Source organism: Peromyscus maniculatus, chromosome 3 (assembly GCF_049852395.1).
Source record: "Peromyscus maniculatus bairdii isolate BWxNUB_F1_BW_parent chromosome 3, HU_Pman_BW_mat_3.1, whole genome shotgun sequence".
In the NCBI taxonomy this organism is placed as follows: Eukaryota; Metazoa; Chordata; class Mammalia; order Rodentia; family Cricetidae; genus Peromyscus; species Peromyscus maniculatus.
In genome coordinates, this window is record NC_134854.1 from 102342101 (window position 1) to 102363972 (window position 21872).

Consider the following 21872-nt stretch of genomic DNA (forward strand, 5'->3'; position numbering starts at 1 on the left):
GACTTAACTCTTTCTGTCTCTCCACATGAAATGTCACTGTGGGTTGTTACTTGATTCTGGTCGTTGTAGAAGACATAGTTTGAAAACAATGACATTGATATATGCAGATTCAGAACCCTACATAAGTATTATAAGAATTCCCTTCAAGGAATGACATATTTCTCATAAGTGTGCCTTGCCATGTTGCATATCACGTTGGAGAAGAATAAAATATGGTTTGAGCCTATGCCTGAATCACCATCCTTTGTCCCTAGGAACAGAGTTGGGCAGCTGGTGCTAGAAGTTAACCACAAAGAAGATGGTGGGGTGGCAATGAGAGAACTAAGCCTGAACTTGAATGCCTAGATTAGAGTCTGCCTATGATATCTTTAAGCAAAACTGAAAGGATGACCTCTTCTTCCCACAGAACCATATCTGCTCACACACCACTGACAATGAGATGTGAATATGAAAGAATTACAGACTGAAAAAGCCATACTTTCATCCTAATTTCCAGGCAGAGTTAATCTACCTTGTGGATTGGGGCTGAAGCAGTGCTTACTGGTCAAGAGTGCCCACAGCTCTTGCAGAGCTACAGAGTTCAATTCCCTACATTCATGTTAGGAGGCTCACAACCAAATGTAATTCCAGCTTCAGAGGATCAGACACCCTTTTCTGACCTCTGTAGGAAACCCCACACAAATGAATACACACATATATAAACATTTTGAAAATGAGAACAGATATTTTTTAAAGGAAAACAGGTAACTATCAAGAAACCTAGAGAATCTTAGGTGGGAAAAGGCGGGGTTCAGGGAAACATGACACATCTCCCTTTACCTGAAATGTCACCCACTAATAGTGCCCGAAGCATGTATATTTTTCTTCCAGGCCACTAAAAGACAGACCTATAGTTGGTTAAAAAAAAAAAAAATTCCAAAAGCTTTGATGAATTCACAGAAGCTGCAGTCACCAGCAAAAGACAAAAGTCAGTCAACATTCTAGTGTGGATTGGGAAGGGGGTTCATGAGCCCCCATCCCCAACTGTGGACATTTGCTTGCTTTTCTTTCTTTCTTTCTTTCTTTCTTTCTTTCTTTCTTTCTTTCTTTCTTTCTTTCTTTCTTTCTTTCTTTCTTTCTTTCTTTCTCTCTCTCTCTCTCTCTCTCTCTCTCTCTCTCTCTCTCTCTTTCTCTCTTTGTTTTTGTTTTGTTTTGTTTTGTTTTTTCAAGACAGGGTTTCTCTGTATAGATTTGGTGCCTATTCTGGATCTCGCTCTATAGAACAGGCTGGCCTTGAACTCACAGAGATTCTCCTTTTTCTGCCTCCTGAGTACTTGGATTAAAAGCGAGTGCCACCACCACCCAGCAGGGTTGCTTTTCTTTAAAAATGTGGCTCCTGTCAAGTAAACCACACTACAATGTCTGACACACACCAAGAAATATATGAATATCACTAATTAGAGTTCATGGGCTAATAATTGTTTTAATGGACATGCAGTTGCAGAAGTAGGGTGGATCTAAGAGGAGTTAAGGGGAAAGCTAATAGGTGGAGTTGGGGTGAATATGGTCAAAATATGTTGTATGTAATTTCAAAATGCAATTAAAATATTTATGTAGAAAAAAAGAAGGAAAAACTGACGGACCATTTCCATTCTCTGTAATGATAAAAAAAAAACAAAAAAGGAGTGTCAGGTTTGCTTCTAAATTTCTGTTCTTTTATTTTCAGATTCATCTTGAGGCCAATTACAATGCTCATGTTCACTAGAAAGTGTATATGGGTTACATTTAAATACTAAGCTGTATTGGAAAGTTTCTTAGCATTTTTGCTTTATGGGCAGTTTACCATTGAATATCAAATCAAACTTCATGAATTCTTCTTTAATTCCGAGTTTGCCAAAGCATCATTGAAATTCATCAACTTGACAATACATTTTTGTCTCATAGGGTTATAGCCTATGTGGATCTCATTCAGATTTTCAGTAGATTAAACAAAACCTGTTCATTTTTAGTCATTATCTCTGAGCAGTTAGCAAATGAAGACCTGTTACTCCATCCATCACCATAATATAAGGTATAGAAAATAAGAGGGGTTCAAGAGAGAAACACTGAGGAAGGAAGGAACAGATATCTTTTTAATCAACAATTTATTAATTACAAATTCATGGAAACTCTTTATAGTTTTACAGGGGTTCATAGACTTGGACAAAAAAAATCAGTCTTCAGGATACCAGACCCTCTCTTTTATTTTCTCCCTCTTCTTCCCTTACATTAAACTATTCTTTATAATAATCCTATTTAACCAATAAGATATTACAAGATCCATAGACTATGGTTGTTTATAAAGCAGGTATATCATAACATCAAATAATCATCACCTAGAAAAATAATTACTTTGTAGGGTTCTATTTGTATTTGACAATAAATTTGTGATGTTGAATTCTGTTCCTTTTGTAATATTATTTTATTAAAAATTTAAAGAGAATTTCCCATATTTAAAGCCTAATGTTGTTCTAATTATTTTGTAATGAATTTTGCATTTTTATAAAGACTAAAACAAAATAAAAATGATCAAACAATAAATAACATTTAAAAAAGAATAGTATAATATAGATCTCATTTGAATATGCAAACAAGTTAATGATTTAATAGACAGTGTGGGCTTTTTCATTTTTTAAATAATATTTTTTCTTTCTTATTATTTACTACTATTATATGTGTATAGTATGGTTTGCTTGTTACGGTCAGAGGAAAACTATGGATTTAATTTTCTTCTATCTACTTTTTAATCAAGGATTGAATTTAGGTGCTCAGATTGTGGACAAATGTCCTATCCCCTGAGCCATGTCATTGGACCCTATTATATTTTTAACAAATCGACAATGCATTGGTGTATTCACTTGCTTTATTTATATTTACAATCATGTAGGACTCTTATGATCTCAGAGCATGAAGATTCAGTTATATCACTGAAAGGAAAATGCTACCAGCAATGTTTAAAGGGTATAAATCGTCACTAAAGCTGATACACCTGAGTATTTCATATTATCCATTGATTTCTGTAAAGGATGGTTCTCTCCCACCTGCCAGCTCCTGAATAACCACTCAGAGGCTTAATATTAATTAAATATCCAGCCAATAGCTCAGGCTTGTTACTATCTAACTCTTTCATTTAAATTAACTCATAATTCTTATCTGTGTTTAGTCATGTGGCTTGGTACCTTTTCTCAGTATTGCATTTTCCTCTTGCTTCTCTGTGTTTGCCAGCAACTCTCTTACTCTACCCTTCCTCTTCCCAGAATTTTCCTAGTCTTATTCTCGTGTTCAATCTCTTTCTCTCCAGCTATTAGCCAATCAGCTTTTTATTAGCCAATGAGAGTAATACATATTCATAGTATAGAAAAAGTGTGTTCCACAGCAGACTTCCCTTAATATTTTTAAAGGGAATAGTTAAATTTTTCTTACTTTTTTATGATGCATTCATACCTAAAGTCAAAAGCAGGGAGAAAACAATACTAACCAATATGTGGTCATTTTATAAACTGTGCTTTTCTCATTCTAGGATGTCAGATTCATTGACTCTTTATTGGTCCAATAAAGTTCTTTAGCACATTTATAAATTTACAGCTTTCCTTATGTATCTTTGAGCAACAAAGTTTTGATTATTTTTCCATTAACTGTCGATTATTATATTTGTAAATATGTATTATCTTTCTGCCTTATCGGGAACTGCAATGGGATCTTAGTAATCTATTGACTCTACCCACGGACTAGTAGATATGCAAATTGTCCCATATAATTTGCAGTAAAAAAAAAAAAAATGTCTGTTTTTGGGTGAGGAAGACAGACCATACATAATACATTTCCTGAACTCATTCATTTTAGTCTGATACTGAAATCAAATGTGCAAAACAAACAAAAAAATGCAAGAAAACAAAGCTTAGAATTGTATTTACCAGTATACTAAACACTTCAAAGATCGCATTACCTACTTGAATCATCAAGAAAATCCATTTCTTCTGTATCAGTTTGATTTTGTTTAGTCTATGTAGGTTTGGTGTTTGGAGACAATGTTTTGCTTTGAATACCAGGCTGTCCTCAAATGTGCCATCCCCCTCCTGCCTTTGCCTCACAAGTGCTGCAGTAACAGGTGTGAACCACCACACAGCCTGAAAAGTTAATTAATTCATTATGCCTCAAAAATAAATGTCCTGAGGTCTCCCTTTGCAAAGGATGAAGGACTCTAAAACAGGAGTGAGGAAATGATCATACCATCAGTCCAGCATTCTCAGTAGTCCCTGGCAGGTGCTAGTAGGGATAATTAAAGCAAATTTTTTAAATTGCATGGAGCCTGAAAATGTTCCTTCCTCCGCTATTTGGCATGTAAAATTTAGGATACCAAATTATGACTCTATGAAATCTGGAATCTGAGCAATATTTTTTTTCCGAAATCAAAATTTAGACTTTCAGAACACAAATGGCAACTTACAAAAAAGGTAAGCCAATTGAACCAATGCAAAACAAAAACTTAGAACTTAGAACTTTAGTTAGCTCAACATGCCTAAGGTCAATTGAGTCCTACTTGCAAATCCATGTCTGAATGTCCATGGAAAATAATCATTTTTTAGAATCATTCCAGAAAATGAATTTTGAGTGCAGTGTGGCAATTGTACACTCTCCTCATTTGCCATACTCAAGAAGAATCATTGAAAATTGTTTGAACACTACTGAATTAGTTCCTGCCATTTTTCTACACTACAACCCAATGAGAACTTCCATATAACTAAAATAGTGTTTAATAAATATTTAGAAGGAGTTTTAAGGATTCTTCATGGTAGAAAAGAGTTAGCTAACTCTAATAGAGGTAGTTGGAGGGCCACTCTTACCTCTTCAAATACAACAGAGAGCCTGAGGGATTTTCTGGCTTCAGGCTTCTTTCCTACAGAGTTCTCTTCTTATTTTACAGATAGTGAGCAATATGAATATGTACTTCTTACTAAATGTGTTAATATGAAACCAATTTAAATTCTGAGATTAACACTGAGGGAGCATGTGCAATCTGTAATTATTCAATTTTGCATGCAAAAATAAACTCTGGTTGTAGATGCTCCAAGCTGAAGAGATGAGAAAAAGGAAAACAAAATATGCATACACAAATTGTGTGCTTAAATCCCACTTAAAATATCCCTTCTGGCTATTTAAATTCTTACATATGTTTAAATGGAGATCTGTGTGTGATCTTCATATGAGAACCAAAGAATTAAATGAATGAGGTTTTCCATGGTTAAGCTAATGACAAGATAATAGATTTTTAAATGTAGCTTATGGTGGGATACCTTATGCACCCTTGGCTCAGTGGGGATGGGCTTGGATCTGCCTCAACTGAATGTACCAGGCTCCCCATGGGAGACGTTGCTTTGGAGGAGGCAGGAATAGGGGGTGGGTTGGTGGCGGGGGGAGGGTCAGGGGAGGGAAGAGGGAGGATAGGGCTATCTGTGGTTGGTATGTAAAATGATAGAAAATTTCTTAAAAATAAAAATTAAAAATGTAGCTTATATATATTTATACATTTTATATGAATATTGCTTTTACATGGAAAGGCAAGCAGAATATTTAGGAGCTGGGTAATATGTGAAATCCAATTCATTGGAAGTGGGCTAATCAGGATGGCATCACGCAACAAATACCTGGGATAAAAAGAATAAATATTTATTTTGGCTCATAAATTCAGAGTGTTCAGTTCAGATTAATATTTTCTATGGTTACTGGACCACCACGACTGCAAATACTATGTCCAAAGGACAGAAGAGGGGAAAAACAGGTCACTGATTAGATTAGAACACCTGAACAGAAGAGACAGAAGGTCTAGGTACCAAAATCTATCTTCTGGGCACTTCATCAGGGAACTACTTCATATACCATAGCCCCATATCCTAATTTTTCAGCATCTCCAAATGCAGGGCCACCAGCTGGTATATAAGACTGCAACACATAAATCTATGTAGTCATTCCATATTCAAAGCATATCAGAAAGATAAGGCAACGATTTCGGAGGTAAATAGTATGGTTCACAGAGATCCCAGTGATGGGTTTCCTTATGAACTGAAGACTCAAAGCAAGATAAGAGGAGACCATGTTGCTTTCTAATAACTATTGTTCATATGTCAAATGAAAAACTGGTGAGTTGTTTCAATACATATTTAACTAAATGGAGACTTTTAATAAGAAATCAAGATCTATGAAATCCATATTTTCTGCTTCTATATACAGAGGAGATGTTAGATATATTTAGAACTTGATTTCCTTACAGATAGCACTATTTATCCAGGGAAACCCACCTTATTTCCTCTATGATACGAATTAGGTTTAATAAAGTTGGTAAAATTGATTTCCTCATTTCAGTCTAATTTCTAGATCATCTGAGGTAATAAAGTAAAGTTATTTGGGCGTCTTAGAATGGAAAGTATCTTGGTAACTTGTATTTTCAACAGAATTAAATAGGGCTTAATCACCTCTAGAAATTTTTAGAACAACCCCTCACAATCCTAGTTTAGAAAATAATTTCGATGTCTGGATGGATTGACAGAAGTCATATTTAGATTTCCAAAGATGACATAAGTAGGAAATAGATAAATTATCCTTTGTAAAGTAAAAATAATAAAATAAATCATAAAAGGAACATTAGGTGCTGGAGACATGGCTCTGTCGTTAAGAACACTTGCTGCCCTTACAGAGAGTCAAAGTTCACTTCCCATCACCCACAAAGTGCCTCAGAACCTCCTCCAACTCCAGATATAGTAGATTTGTTGTCCTCTTTTGACCTTCGTAGATACTGCACACCTAATTACATACACATGCACACAAATACACGCACAAATAAAATAAATGTATCTTTTAAATTCTTCATTATCCTGGTGCTTCCGTCACTACTATTGATTGACCTGGAATACAGTTTCCTTTGTCCTGGAATTTAGCAATATCTAGTAATCTAGCCAAGAGCCAGAGTTATCAGATCAAAAACATAGAGCCATAACATTGTCTACACACATCTATTTTGACAGAATATGTGACATAACTAAGGAATAAGAGATATTAGTAAGTAAAAAAAGGAAACTAAAATTTAAAAGTGCCACTTAGAAAATGCCAAGTGGGTATGAATAATAAGAGTCACACTGTGGTTAGAAGAGATTCACTTTAGTCAGGATAGTAGAGAATGTTTCCGTTGAGAACGAGCTATCAAGGCAACTTTCTTAAAGTAGAATTTCTGAGAGGCTGGAGAGATGGCACAGTGGTTAAGAGAGCTTGTTGCTCCTACAGAGTATATGGGTTCAGTTTCCAGAACTCATATAGAGGCTAAGGATCATCTGTAACTGTAGTTCCAGAAAATTCTGCAACCACATCTGGCCTCTATGGGCAAGGCATGCACATGGTGGACAGACTTACATGAAGACACAACACTCATACACATAGAATAAAAGCAAATAAATCTTTATAAAAAGGTAAAATCACTAAGATACAGAAATTAATAATGGTTAAGTTTTGAACAAAACAGGAACCCATACTCAGAACATTGATATTATATTCCTAAATGTTGTGCAATCCCTGCATGAATAAAATCAGAAATACTATTTCCCAAAAATTAAGTTTATTTTTCATTTATTTTATTTGTCTCTATTCTCCAGTACTCACAAATCTCTCTTCATTCAAATATCAATGCTTCTGTATGACATCTGCTTTTCAGTCCACACTATTTTTTTAGGCAGGTGATCCATTGCTATTCTCATGTATGAACAAGCTATCAATTTGTATTCTTTAGCTTCTACATGGTAACATGAACATCTCTGTGGGAATAACACATCTTCATTAATGAAGAGTCTAGACTAATTCTTAGAGAGTAGAGCATGTGAAAACCCTCCAGGGATAGTTGAAGCCTGAAGTCTGAAAAGCATTAGGCTTCTCCTTAGAGCTTAATCAGGTTTTATTCTAAGGGTACAGAGTTTTTCCAAAGCCCCTGATAATAATTAAATGTCATTATTGGCTAAATGTGTTTAACTACCAACTGAAGTAAAAATATTTGTAATGATAAATGCTGTATGACTATACAGTTTGGGGATACGAAAGAGCACAGTGTACTTTGTTTTGGCAGAAGCACCAAGGCACAATGTATGAAAGCTATAAATTAGTCTCTTTGCATCTGTATCAGAGAGTGTCTTTCTTACAAAAAAAATCAGATATTATTCTGGGCAATTTATTCAACAGAATTTCTTGAGAACTCATATGGGTGGAAAGTTGAACTATCAAAATTATATGAATTTAGGGCAGCTTTTCATATTTCTAAACTTATAGTCAGTCTTCTGATCTTTCCAAGCATGCGTGCTGTGTGCTCAAGCATTTGTGCAAGCAGACACATACACACACGAAGCACACACACACACAAACACTCATGCACACACTCATGCATGTAGGCACTCAGGTACGTACACACACACACACACACACACACACACACACACACACACACACACAGGGCTATGTGTATATTCCTCTAGGAGAGAGAATGGCCCCATCCACATTGGCATGCCAACCAGTGCTGTCTTTATGCAGATCTTGTTTAAGCAATCATATCACTGATATTTCATTTTTGTTTCCTTACCAAATCTAGAGGATACTATCTAGCATCAGACATCATGGTCCTTGGGCTCTTAGAGCAATTTTGGGCCTCTACCACTGTCTTCTTTGAGCATTATGGGTAGGGATTGTGTTGTAGATGTATGAATTTGGGTTGGGCACCCATAATCAGTTTTTAGTTCATCTCTGTATCAATTTCAATCTGCTGTAAAACAAGCTTCTTTGATGAGGGGTGAGAGCTGTAATCTTTGTGGCTACAAGTATAAGTTTTTAGCAGTTAAAAGTTATATGGGTTTAGGTAAAATGACAGTAGTAGGTTCTCCTCAAGATATATTTATCCCAAAGTAGAATTTTCATTCAAACTGAGCTAACATTAAGAATAAAATACCCAGCATAAAAGAGAGAGAGAGAGAGAGAGAGAGAGAGAGAGAGAGAGAGAGAGAGAGAGAGAGAATGAGAATAAGAGAATAATAAGGAAGGAACAAGGGAAGGGAGGGAGGGAGGGAGGGAGGAAAAACACAGATTAAGAAATATTAGGATGATCTCAGTTAAGACTGAGAATTGAAAATATAACAAAAACTAATAACCAGATAAACTAGGAGTGTGAAAGCAAATGAATGCATATTAATAGAAATGTAAGTTAAAATGTGAAACAATATTTTCAATTTCAAGAAAACACAATGAAAAGGTTTGAATATTCAAGATACAATACAAACATTAAACCCAGAGAAAGACAAATCTGACAGGTGCGATATGGAATCCTACCAGAGAAGCATAGCACATTCCTGAGTGATGAGGTAAACAGTAGACACTGAATGCATTACATAGCCTTTACTGAAAGAATAAAGGAGGGTGGGGGGAGACAGAGAAAAAGAGGAACAGAAATAGAGACATAGAAAGAGACAGAGATACAGAGAGACAGAAAGGCAGGCAGAGAGAGGGAGAAAGAGAGAGAGAAGACTGAGAGACAGAAAGAGAAAGACAGAGAGGAATGAGGGAGAAGAGGAGGAAAGCAAGGAAGGAGGAAACGGTTGTGCTTCAGAGAAACAGAAATTGATTTTAAGGAAAAAACTGGTTATCAATAACTATTGATCATCAACTAAAATTTTCTAAATCAGTATTATCCAATGGGAAAAAAGGAATGCAGTGTTATTTAATAATATTTAATAATGCAATATTATTGAAAATAGTAATAAATAGAAAACTCAGGAAAATGGTTCAGTGGGTGAGTGCTTGCTACTCAAATGAGAACCTGAGTTCAAAGCCCATGACACACATAAAAATTAGGAAGTTCCCATACTCTCCTTAAACCCATCCTTTGTCCTGTGGAGACAGGAGAGTTGCTGGCTTTGGTGCTGACTCACAGCCAGCCCCCTTGCAGTGCAATGAGAGAGACACTATTTAAATGTAATAAGGAGGGGGATGGTAGGAGAATAATAGGAGAAAGCAGCCATGTTGTTCCTTGGCTTTTGCAGGTGACCACCCACTTCATACACACACACACACACACACACACACACACACACACACACACGAAAAAGAAAAAATGAAATTTATTTAAGCAAAGACTTTTTTTATCTATTCCTTTCAACATTCAATGGTAAAGAGTCCAGACAAATTCTAAGCAGCATTCAGGAATTCATAAATTAGCTTCCCCAGGAGTTTCTGAAAATATCTGTTAGAAAACCAGAATTGGATGACTAAAATTGTAACAAGAAAATGTCCACATGAGTTAACATAGAACATAGTAAGTTACTGACTTAAGACCACACAAGGGACATACCATTAAAAAACACCTGTTTATCGGGTTGCTTGAGTCATGTGAAAATTAGCTAGTGCCCAACTTAAAATGAATGATGCATACTGCAGCATTTTATACTTCTTTATGGATTAAGAAAATGATTTATTAAAAACTATCAGATACAACTCAATCAATATGGTTTAATCATATTGATTAGATGATTAAATGACTTGTAATGATGCTAAAAGCCTGTACCTTTTGACAAAAAAATGGTGTATTAGACATTAAAATTTGTTTTTGTTATGTGGGTATTTGTTTGTTGGTTTTCCTGAGACAGGATTTCTCTGTGTAACAGTCCTGGCTAAGATTTGATTTGTATTTAAACTTCAATCTAATTAGTATCTAGGTAAATGGTTTTCATAAGAAAGAAAAATATGGAGGAAAATCTACAAATATCAGTCAGTATTGAGTTTAGCATGTATACCCTGTCAGCATCTTTTTTTTTCTCCTCCCCTTCCTTCTTCTCAACTCAAAAACTAAAGATGAGCCTTTTTAACTTCAAAGAAAATGGAATGAATCTAGTTTACTCCGTTTTTTCTGCTAAAGAGTTCTAAAATTCGTGACTATCATGCATAAGAAAAATTGGTAGTCTTTTAAAGAAAGCTATAAACAAAAAAGACAGGGTGACTGAAGACTGATGGACTTGAGAAACGTGATGTTTATTGTTTATATATTTTTGTCTCATGTGTTTCAGGTTTGAACACAAATGAGTCAATAGCTCAGAAGTACCAAGCTATGCAGAAAAAGTTGAGAGCTCTCTCTAGCCTAAGGACAATCTAAAAAGAAAAAAAATCAAACAAGTGAACAGAAGACATACTTACAGAACAAATGCTTTTATATCCAAGCACCATTAGAAAAACAAATAAACCCACCCCACTGTCACCTGTTCCTGGAACAGCTATGAGGGGAGAACAGACTTGCATCATCCAGAGGCTGCGACAAGCTACTTTAATATTGCCACTAAGGTAGCATCAGGGAAAGCAGAGTAAAGAGCTGGGATTCCTTCCAGGGTTTGATGGGAGCAGGATCTGCTGTACCATGACAGCAGTCAGGACCATGGGCTTGCTATGCTTGTCCATCCACTTGGCATGATTAAGTCCCTTCCCATTTCCTTGAGGGATGGCTGTGCAGAAATCTCCGAGACCTAGGCTTTTCATAGCCTCTGGACTAGGCACCATCCTTACCATAGTGTCAAATACGCAACATCCTTACTACAGTGTCAATCAAGACATCATGGAAAGTTGAAATCTTCTTTTAAACCCTGAAATAATGAAGGGATATTTCTTTAGGTGTTATGAAGGGTAGAGATGTCAACTTGACAGAATCTGTAATCACCTAAGAGATGAGACATTTGGGGATTTTCTTTTTTTGACTGTGTTTCTTGATATGTGATGATCCAACTTCAGTGTGGTCAGGACCACTCTGTAGCTGGTACCCTTGATTATATTAAATGGAAGGTGTGAGCCAAATATTAGCATGATTTCATCACTCTCTGCTTTGTGTTATTCACCTATGTGGCAAAACCAGGTGCCTCCATCTCCTGCAATCAAGACTATTCTCCATGATGGACTCTAACCAGGAACTGTGCACCAAAGAAAACCCTTTCTATTTAAAGCAATTTTTTTTATTCAAAATTTTATCACAACATGTAAACAATGCAAGTGTCAACAGCAAAAATAAGAAATTAGATTCCTGCATTGATAGCAGACAAAAAGTTCCCCATAATAGGAAATTAAATGGTATACCCTTTAAAAAGTTGTGAGCCAAAAATAAGTCTCAAAGAAAGCCATGAAGTATATTAAACTGAATAAAAATGAGAATTCTTATTTATGGGCATTTTATGGGACACAGAGAAAGCACTGATATGAAGGAAATTTATAACACTAAATGCATAATGCATATAAGAAGAAAAGTCTCTACTCGTTAAATCATAATCAGGGCTGCCATTTCAAGAAGCAAGTGCAAAACCTAAAAGTGCTGGGTCTTGCTATGCATGCCCCTCACCTTGGTACCTGGGAAACTGAGGTAGGAACATGGTTATTCAAGCTGGGTGGCCTACAAAGACAGGCCCTCTCTGAAGACAAGGAACAAATGCAGTACTCAATTATAATTTGACTGGTAAAACTGACAGAGTAAATAGAAATAAAATTACATAGTATATTAACATGAATAAAATATTGAAAAATGATATCCAACCTCATAATCCACATTAAAAAAAAAACCTACAAAATGAAATGAGCATAAGGAGCTAAGAAAATGAGAGCAAAACCAAAACAGTATAAAGAGGACAACAATAACTAAACAAGAAGGAATCTCAAAATCATTAAAAGAATACTAAATAGTTTTCACAACAAACACAGAAAATAATTGCAAAGGATAAAAGTGCTGTCACAAACTTTGTTGGAATCAATTGCAAAATATCCGTTCATCTAGTAGAAGACTTTGTTAATGGGAAAAAGTGAAACTGTGGAGTATCAGAAAGTATTTCCTGCAGAATATCATGCAAAGGACTAACATCTAGAACAGAAAGAACTTGGGACTGGTGACATGTCTCTGTGATAATGATGCTTGCCATTAAGCATGATGATTTGAATTTGATCCCTGGGTCCCATACAGTGAAGGAGAAAACCAAGTCCCTCAGGTTGTCTTCTGATCTCCATATGTGCATATAGTAAGTGAGAAACTTCCCCCAACATACACAAATAAAGAGTAAATAAACGTATTCTTTAAATTAGAGTGCAAGATACCTAAATCATAAAAAAGTCCATTCATTGGCTGGATGGAAAAAGACACAGCACTTTAGATTTTATGCAGATCATAATGAATCTTATCTAACCTCGTGAAGTGTTAAAAAATCAAATTAAGTTCACAGTGAAAGGTCACTCTAGGCCAATCAGAGTGGTTAGAAAATATTATTAGCAGCCACACCAAAGTATGGAGAGGACTTAGAGGGAAGGGCTCACTCAGAACATCGCTGGCAGAAATGCAAGATGCTGCATCCTGTTTGTTTCCTGTTACTGTGATAAAACATCCTGACAAAAGCAATCTATAGGAAAAATGGTTTGTTGTAGCTCAGATGTCCAGATAATAGTCCATCACTGAGGAAAGTTACTAGAGTAGGAGCTGGGGAGAACTAATCACATTGTATCCACATTAAACAGCAGAAATCAATGAATTAGTATATCATGTCCATGTTAACCTCAGTCTTCTCCCTCATATATTGTTCAAAATTCCATATACTGAGAAATAGTGCCATACACTGTGGATGATGTCTTCCCTTATAAATTAACTTTAAGACAATCCAATCCAGACCTAGCCATGCCATAGTCCAATCTATTCTAAACTCCCTCGCTGATACTCCTCCCTGATGATTCGAGAGTGTGTCAAGATGACAGGGAAAATTAATGCACCACAGGCATACTGTGAAAAAGTCAACAATTTCTTTAAAAAAAATGAATAATAGTTGAGACATGCATAGAACTCTGTTAACAGGCTAAGGGACAACCTGATTCTGCAGGGATGAAAGACATTGTGAGTGAACTGAAATTCTGGAATTAGACATCTATGGTGTAGACACATTTGTGTTTCTTGACTTGATCTGTAACTACAAGAATGCTCCCTTTAAAATATTTCCTGAAGTCCTGTATGTATTTTCTGTGCCTTTTGTAAATTAGAGATTTAAGGGCAGATTTTGCAATTTGAAATTTTTAAGTCATACAAATGATTTAAAATACATTTTATCATCTTTAGTGTATACAGATGGTCTCCAAGGTATGATCAAACTGCATAACATTTTTTTCCACAGAAATAAATATTCAGTACAAACCATATTTCAAATATCTTTCTTGGTCAATGATACATCCTTGAGATGCTGACTAATAATGGCAAAGTCTTAGTTGTCAATCAGCCAGGTGATGAAGGAAGACAAGTGACAGTTTGCAGTGTCCTAAATTCTGAGCCTCAGTAGCCAAGCACTTTGGGTCATGTTTACATGAAAACATATGTGGCTTACTTGCTTTACCTGTTGTAATTAGAAGCCTGATTAAAGCAAAGTAAGGAAAAAGCAGTTTATTCTGACACAGTGAATCATGGTAGGGAAGTTGTAGAGGCAGATGCTTGAGGGGACTGGGCACAGTCCATCTGTAGCCAAGACCAGAGAGTGACTAATGCATTCTTGGCTGTGTTCTCTAATTTACACAGTTCAGGATCCCTACGCAGGAAATAAAATGGGGCAGAGAGACACAAGGTCTCCTTCTATAGCCCAGAATGACATCTAACTTGCTACATAGCCCAGGCTGGACTTTAATACTCAATCGTTCTGACTAACTTAACTTCAAAAAGTCTGAGATTATGGGTACAAACTATAAGGTCCATTATATACCAAACACTTTTAGAATCTCTCTCATCTTCCATAAGCTAGTTGTCTGTAGCTTCTAATTCTCTTCATGAAATAGTTAACTTTTGAGATAGTACAGTAGGAATTGTCTGCATTCATGCTCAAAATGAAGTATATGAATAAAAGGACCAATCTAACTTCCAGTGATAAATTTTAGATGATTTTAGAGTAATGCTATCTACACCTCAAGTATGAAATGTTATAATATATTAGCATAACAGAAAGGGATAAGGTTTGTGTACTACTAGTAGAATATTGAACATTTCAGTTTTACAAATATCTCTTCCGAAGTGACGTCCTATTCACTACATGGGGAAATGCTGATTTAATTTGTCAATATTATTTACAGCCTCATGGCCAGTTTTGTATACAGTATTAATATTATAAGAATAAAAACCTAATTATGCATTTATTACTTACTTAATTATGATCTAATTATACTACTAATAGAAAATGCCTTTCACTGTGGGTAGATTTCAATAAAGATATTTTTTATAAACTTTACTTGGCATTTAGTGTGCAATAAATGCCTCCATAAATATAAATCCCGTGCTTTCTTGAGAGAGCCCATTTTAAATAATCAATCCTGGTGACAACAATTTTGTTTGGAAAATATGACTTTTAAATATTGAAAAGACTAGGGCTCATGTTGTTTCCTAAGCAATACTGTTCTTTCCTTTGAAGCTATGTTTAAAGTTATTCTTTTCTGTTTCTTTTCAACTTAAAAAAAAATCTCAAAACAGTGTTCTTTCTTTTTCTTATATTTTTTTTGGTTGTACTACTTCTTGAATAGTTAAGCAAAAATATTAAGTTTATGCTGTGGGTGGATCATTCTTACTTGGTGAAATTGGTAGAACCCTGTTCTAGGGTCTAACTAACTACTATTACAAACAAGAAAGAAACTCCTTACATTATCTCTCCATAAAATCAGCCAAGCAAAACCAATGGTAGGACAAATGAGTAAACCCAAACATATAGTTATTGAGACGTAATTACTACAAATAAACATGCTTTAAAAGTTAAGAGTGCTTTAAAGGAGACTCTGGATGAGTCTTATGTTACTTGTGTGTTGATATTAGGCACCAGCATTCAAATATATGACTTTGCAATACGTTTCAGACATTGGCTTCCTCAAACTGTACGTTTCATAGGAAAATGAACTATCATATAAGAAAATGACCTTCATAGTCAAGCCCTTCTTTTCCCCAGTGATTTCATTATTTATTTACTGTAGCATGAATCTGAATTGGTCTTAATAAAATCCTGGATATCGGGTAAATGCTGAAAGATCGGAGAAGCAGAGCAGCCAACCACCATAGAGTTCTTACCTTGCCAGCCTCAGTGCTAAAGAGCCCTAGCTCCTTTCTCCTCCTGCCTTGCATTCCTCTCTCTGCTTAGCCATATCAGTTCCTGTCTCCACCTCCCTAGTGCTGGGATTAAAGGCATGAGATTCCAAGTTCTGGAATTAAAGGTTTGTGCCACCACTGTCTGGCTCTGTTTCTCTTTTAGACTGGATCAATCTTGTGTAGCCCAGTACGGCCTTGAACTCACAGAGATCCATCTGCCTCTGCCTCCTGAGTACTGAGATTAAGGGTGTGTGCCACCACTGCCTGCCGTCAATGGCTGACTAGTGGCTTAGCTCCACACTCTGATCTTCAGGCAAGCTTTATTTGTTAGATTGCAAACAAAAAAATCATCACAATTTACTTATTTGATAAATAGATTATATCTCATTACTTTGTGCCAATTTCTGCTCTAGCATCTGGACATATGAACAAAACTAAATGTGCACTTTCATAAAATTATAATCAAGTGGAAGGCAATAGAACCATAATAAAAAGATAGACATAGTCAGATGGTAAATGCTATAAAACTCCACAGATAATTAACAGAGGGACAGAGCATGATTGACTGCTGTTTTGTGATTATTGTGCTAACCTTTCTGATATAACAAAAACTGGGAAGGGACCTGGAGTAAATGAAGAAGTTATCCAGGTGGCAAACTGAGGGAAATGCTTCACAGAAAGGCAATCGTAAGCTTATAGGCCCTGCAGACTGTCAAGATGTGTGAAGGCCAAGTGCAGCTAGAATGACAGCAGCTAAGGCTGGGAGCTCTGGATAGAGACTGGGGATCCTGGTGATATGGCGTGTTTCACACATCAAGATTAGGAACCATAAAGCACTTAGAAGGAGGAGGTACAGTTCTATCTGACTTCTGCAAACACATTTCACTGTGGCTTTGAGGCAGGAAACAACTATAGAGTTGGAGAAGACACCATCAGAATGGCTGATCAGGAGACAAACGGAATATTTCAGGCCTAAGGTGGTGATTTGTACTGGAAGAACTAGTGAAGAATAGGTAAATGAGATTTGACCCTTTGCATCTTTAACATGACTTGATCTACTGAGATGTTGGGAATGGAAGAATTGATAATCAAGTCAAGACTTGTGCCAGAATGTGGTGATATTGTATTCCCCAATATATTGTGCACCCTAATAAATTTATCTGGGGTCAGAGAACTGTAGATGAAACTGACCGTCTTATTAAATAAGAAACACAGAACCAATGCAAAGAAGAAAGCCAAAATGTCAGAGCTAAGAGCCTTACCGCCTGCTGCAGCTAGCCTCTTAAGCCAAGAGACCTCTCCGAAAGGGACCTACTTCCTGTGTGTTTGTCTTTATATAGTCTTTCTGTTCTGCCTTCTCATTGGTTATAAACCCAAACACATGATTGCCTCGTCACTGCCTGTGTATACAGCCCTCCAGGTCTTCTATGGTATTGAGATTAAAGGTGTGTCTCTCCAATGCTGGTTGTATCCTTGACCACACAGAGATCTACCTAGCTGTTCTACCAAGTGCTGGGATTAAAGGCATGTGCCACGAAAGCCCAGCTCTGTTATGGCTTGCTATTAGCTCTGACCCCCAAGCAACTTTATTTATTAACATACAAATAAAATCACATTTCAGTACAAATAAAATACCACCATAGAGAACAGAACAGCCACTAAATATAAAGGCCAGAAAATGGTGACACACACACCTTTAATCCTAGCATTCTGAAGGCAGAGATCCGTCTGGATCTCTGTGAGTTCAAACTGGAAACAGCCAGGCATGGTGACTCATGCCTTTAATTCCAGGAAGTGATGGCAGAAAGGTATATAAGGCGTGAGGACCAGGAACTAGAGCTGGTTAAGCTTTTAGGCTTTTGAGCAGCAGTTCAGCTGAGATCAATTCGGATGAGGACACAGAAGTTTCCAGTCTGAGGTAACAGGATCAGCTGAGGAATTGGCGAGGTGAGGTTAGCTGTGGCTTCTGCTTCTCTGATCATCCAACGTTCACCCCAATACCTGGCTCCAGGTTTGTTTTTATTAATAAGACCTTTTAAGATCCTGCTACTACAGACAACAAAAGGAGATATACTACTGAGATGGAGAGGAGAGAGAAGATGGAAGTTTAGAAAGATAATAGCGGGACAGAAAACTACAGTCTAAAGGAAACCCTTGCAAAATATTAATTCATAGATGTATGTTACAGACAGAGAGATGCACAGGAACACATACAAATACATAAGGGAATAGGCACAAGATAACATCTGTTACCCTTTTCAGATACTCATTTGTAAACTATTTTGAGGTGGAAAATGATTCCTTTAACAGAGACAAATACTTTTCTTTTGAGCAAGAACATACTTGATAGCATTTATATCTTTAGTTGTTGCTTTCTTACTTACTGCTCTAATCCTTCTATGTGGGCTAAACACTGTGATCAAAAGCAACTTGGGAAATAAAGGGTTTATTTCAGCTCATAGGTTACAGTCCATTATCCAGGGAAGCCAAGGAAGGAAATCAGTAGAGCAGAAATCTGAAACAGGAACAATGGAGGAATGGAAGAACATTGTGTATGAGTTTGCTCCTAGGCTCAAGTTTTCCTTCTTGTCTCATGAGATCAGCTCTTTATAGATGATTCCAACATTAAGTCTTCTGATATTCAAATTCTTGGTAGATTTTTCATTCTTTAGCCTTCCCTGACACCATCCCACTTATTATTTGTATCTTTCATTCTATTTTCTTTTAGTCAGAGTCATATTGCCCCTTTTTTATTATATATTCCTATTGCTAACTGTAATGGCCCACTTTTCATTGAAAACAGAGAGACGATAATTTGTAAGGTCATTCCACTATTCCTTTTACCTTCTTTCAATATCATCTCAGAGAACCTAATGCCTGGGCAAATCACAATCTTTTCATCTCTGGATGCTCTTTTGGGAGCACCTAGATTATCTTAATGGCATGGGGGGGGTAGCGATAAAACATTGATCCACACTCAAGGTATTTTTTCCTGGAAATCCTCGGATTGATGTTTTTAAGTGGTTTCTGAGACAGATCACCATTCACGTTTTGGCTCCTAGCATTAATTTCTGTGTTGAATATTGGCCAACTTTCTTAATGTCTGTACCTTTCATTCCTTGGTGAGTCAGAAGTTGCAATCTGATACCTCTTGTTTCTTCCAAATTTGCTTTGTATTTTCAAATTCAAATATATTGGCTTCTCTATCTCTAGTAAAGTTGAAATAACACTCCTTTTATCCATGCATCTAATAGTATGTAGTACCAATAATTGTTTATGAATTTTTCATGTGAGCAAAACTTCATGAAGTGTGCTGTGAATATGGAGAGGGGAATAATGAGGCTAGTGTGTGTGCGTTATTTAGTTTGTTCATTGCTGTGACCTAATGCCTGGAATGCCTGGCACAAAGCAGCTTAAAGAGGGAATCATTTATTGAGAATGACTGACTGTTGGAGAGAACAGACTCTGTCAGAGCAGAAAAGAGATGTAAATGAGAACATGAGGCAGGTGATCACATTTCATATACACCCAGGAAGCAGAAAAAAACACAGAAAGAGGGGCTAGGCCTCCAAACCTCAAGGATGACCCCCAGGTATTCACTTCCTCCATGAAGACTCCATCTCCTAAAACCGTGGTTCTCTACATATGGGTTGTGACCACTTGGGGGGGTCACATATCAGATAACTACATATCACATTTTTACATTATGATTCGAAAACAGTAGCACAATTGCAGTTATGAAGTAGCAAAGAAATAATTTTATGGTTGGGGTCACCACAACATGAGGAATTCTTTTAAAGGTTGCAGCATTAGGAAGGAGAAGAACCACTGCCCTCATGATTCCACAGCCTTCCAAAACACAGCAACCAAATAGGGTCAATGTATTAAAATACATGAGCTAATGAGGGATGTTTCCCCTTCAGACCAGGCCATCTTTTTTCTGCATTTTTACAAGCTTGTCTTCTTTTCAAAACTTTAAATAAAGGAACCTAAGAAAACATCTCATTACTAATTTTAACAATAATTATAATTCTGTATTGAGAAAGATTGGCCTTTTCTAAAAAAACATAGTAAATACATGCTATTGGACATTAAAAAAATTTAAAATGTAATAAATTAAAATCAATATGGTTAAGACATGGGAATAATTATATATTCTAAAATCCCTGAAGTGTATGTAACCTCAAATGCCTTGAAGTTTACCGTATTTTCCTAACTTATTATTTGTGTGTGAAGAATATTATATGTGCAGTCCCATGCAGACTCCATAGCCATTGATCCAACTTTCATGCCTTCTGCATGGCCAGACAGTTGTGCAGCTTGATCTGCTTGCCCCAGCAGTAGGATCAGAATCCATCCCTGGTGCATGAGCAGGCTTTTTGGAGCCCACTACCTATGATGGGGCACCTCCTGCAGCCCTGAGGTGGGGGAAGGGCTGGGACTTGCCTCTACTGGATGTGCCTCCCCATAGGAGGCCCTGCCTTCTTGTGGAAGGAGAGCTGGGAGGTGGTTTGGGAGGGGGATGCTGAGGGTGCAGGAGGAGGGAAGAGGGGAATCTTTGGTGTGTAAAATGAAATTTTTTCTTAAGTAAAAGAAAAAGAAATATGTGGTACAATCTCATGTGTAAGATAAAGGACAAACAAAAAACCTGAATTAATCAAAACATCTTTAAAATTTTATTGTAGTGAGTACTTATTGTATTGCTTTTGTTTTTGTTTGTATTTTGTTATTTCATTGTGAAGATATAGTACAGCAGAAGAATATGTGAGGTAACTTTGATTCTCTGTGTGTTTGGGGGGAAGGGTTGTTCAAGTACCTTCTTCCTTTTTACTTTGAGACAGTCTCATTGAACCTAGCTAGGCTGACTGCCAGCAAGCCACAGTGATCCTCCTGTCTCCACTACACACAGTACTTAATACAGGCCTGTGTAGTCATTCCTAGCTTTTGCCTGAATGTTGGGGATTCAAACTCATGTACTCACTCTTGCACACCAACTACCTTACCCACTGAGCCTTCTCCACTGCTCCCAAACATGAGATTTGCAATGACAATACTGGAGTGTACTGGATAATATGACTGTTAAGAAAATTTCCTACTAACTACACACATTTAAGAGGCTCTCAGTGATTCAGGTGGTGTTGCACACTCAGAACTGATGCTCTTCTGGTCTAATTGCCATCTGTTAAGAAATTAAAATGCTTCTGTACTGGTTAGCAAGTCATTTTTACCATGAGTGTATATCCATCCTTTCTCTTCTTATCACACCTGGTGATAAAGATTAGCTGCACGTCACTGCTTCTTACCCTTTAATGCACTGATTCAGGCATGCACTGCAAATTAATTTTGGCATGCTGTGACCATTTACTCTAGCATGTAGGCTATTTTTAAAGAACATGTATTAGTCCCTTTCTATACTCAATTCATCTCCTCCAACTTTATAACCTTAAAAAGCAGTGTTCAGATTAAAGCTTCTATTTCCCACTAAAAATTGAGCCATGCTTTTACATAACACTTTCTTTGGTATAAGGCGACATGGGAATAAAAGGAGACGACCTTACATTTTCTGGGTCAGCAAAGCATCTTCATAACTAGCCATGGAGGCGATCCATAAATAATTTACCAGAAAAGCAAGAAGGAGTGTTCACACTAATTTTCACAGTGCTATGACAACATATCTTATAAAAGCAAGTTAGAGAATGCAAGGTGTATTTTGGACCATGGTTTA

General features: G+C 36.6%; 1 protein-coding gene across 2 annotated transcripts in view; it reads left to right on the top strand.

Annotated features, from left to right (window-relative positions):
• The window catches only part of Lrrtm4 (leucine rich repeat transmembrane neuronal 4), an 800827-nt gene that overhangs the window by 515350 nt on the left and 263605 nt on the right, over nt 1–21872 (top strand). The gene's annotated exons all lie outside the window — the stretch shown is intronic.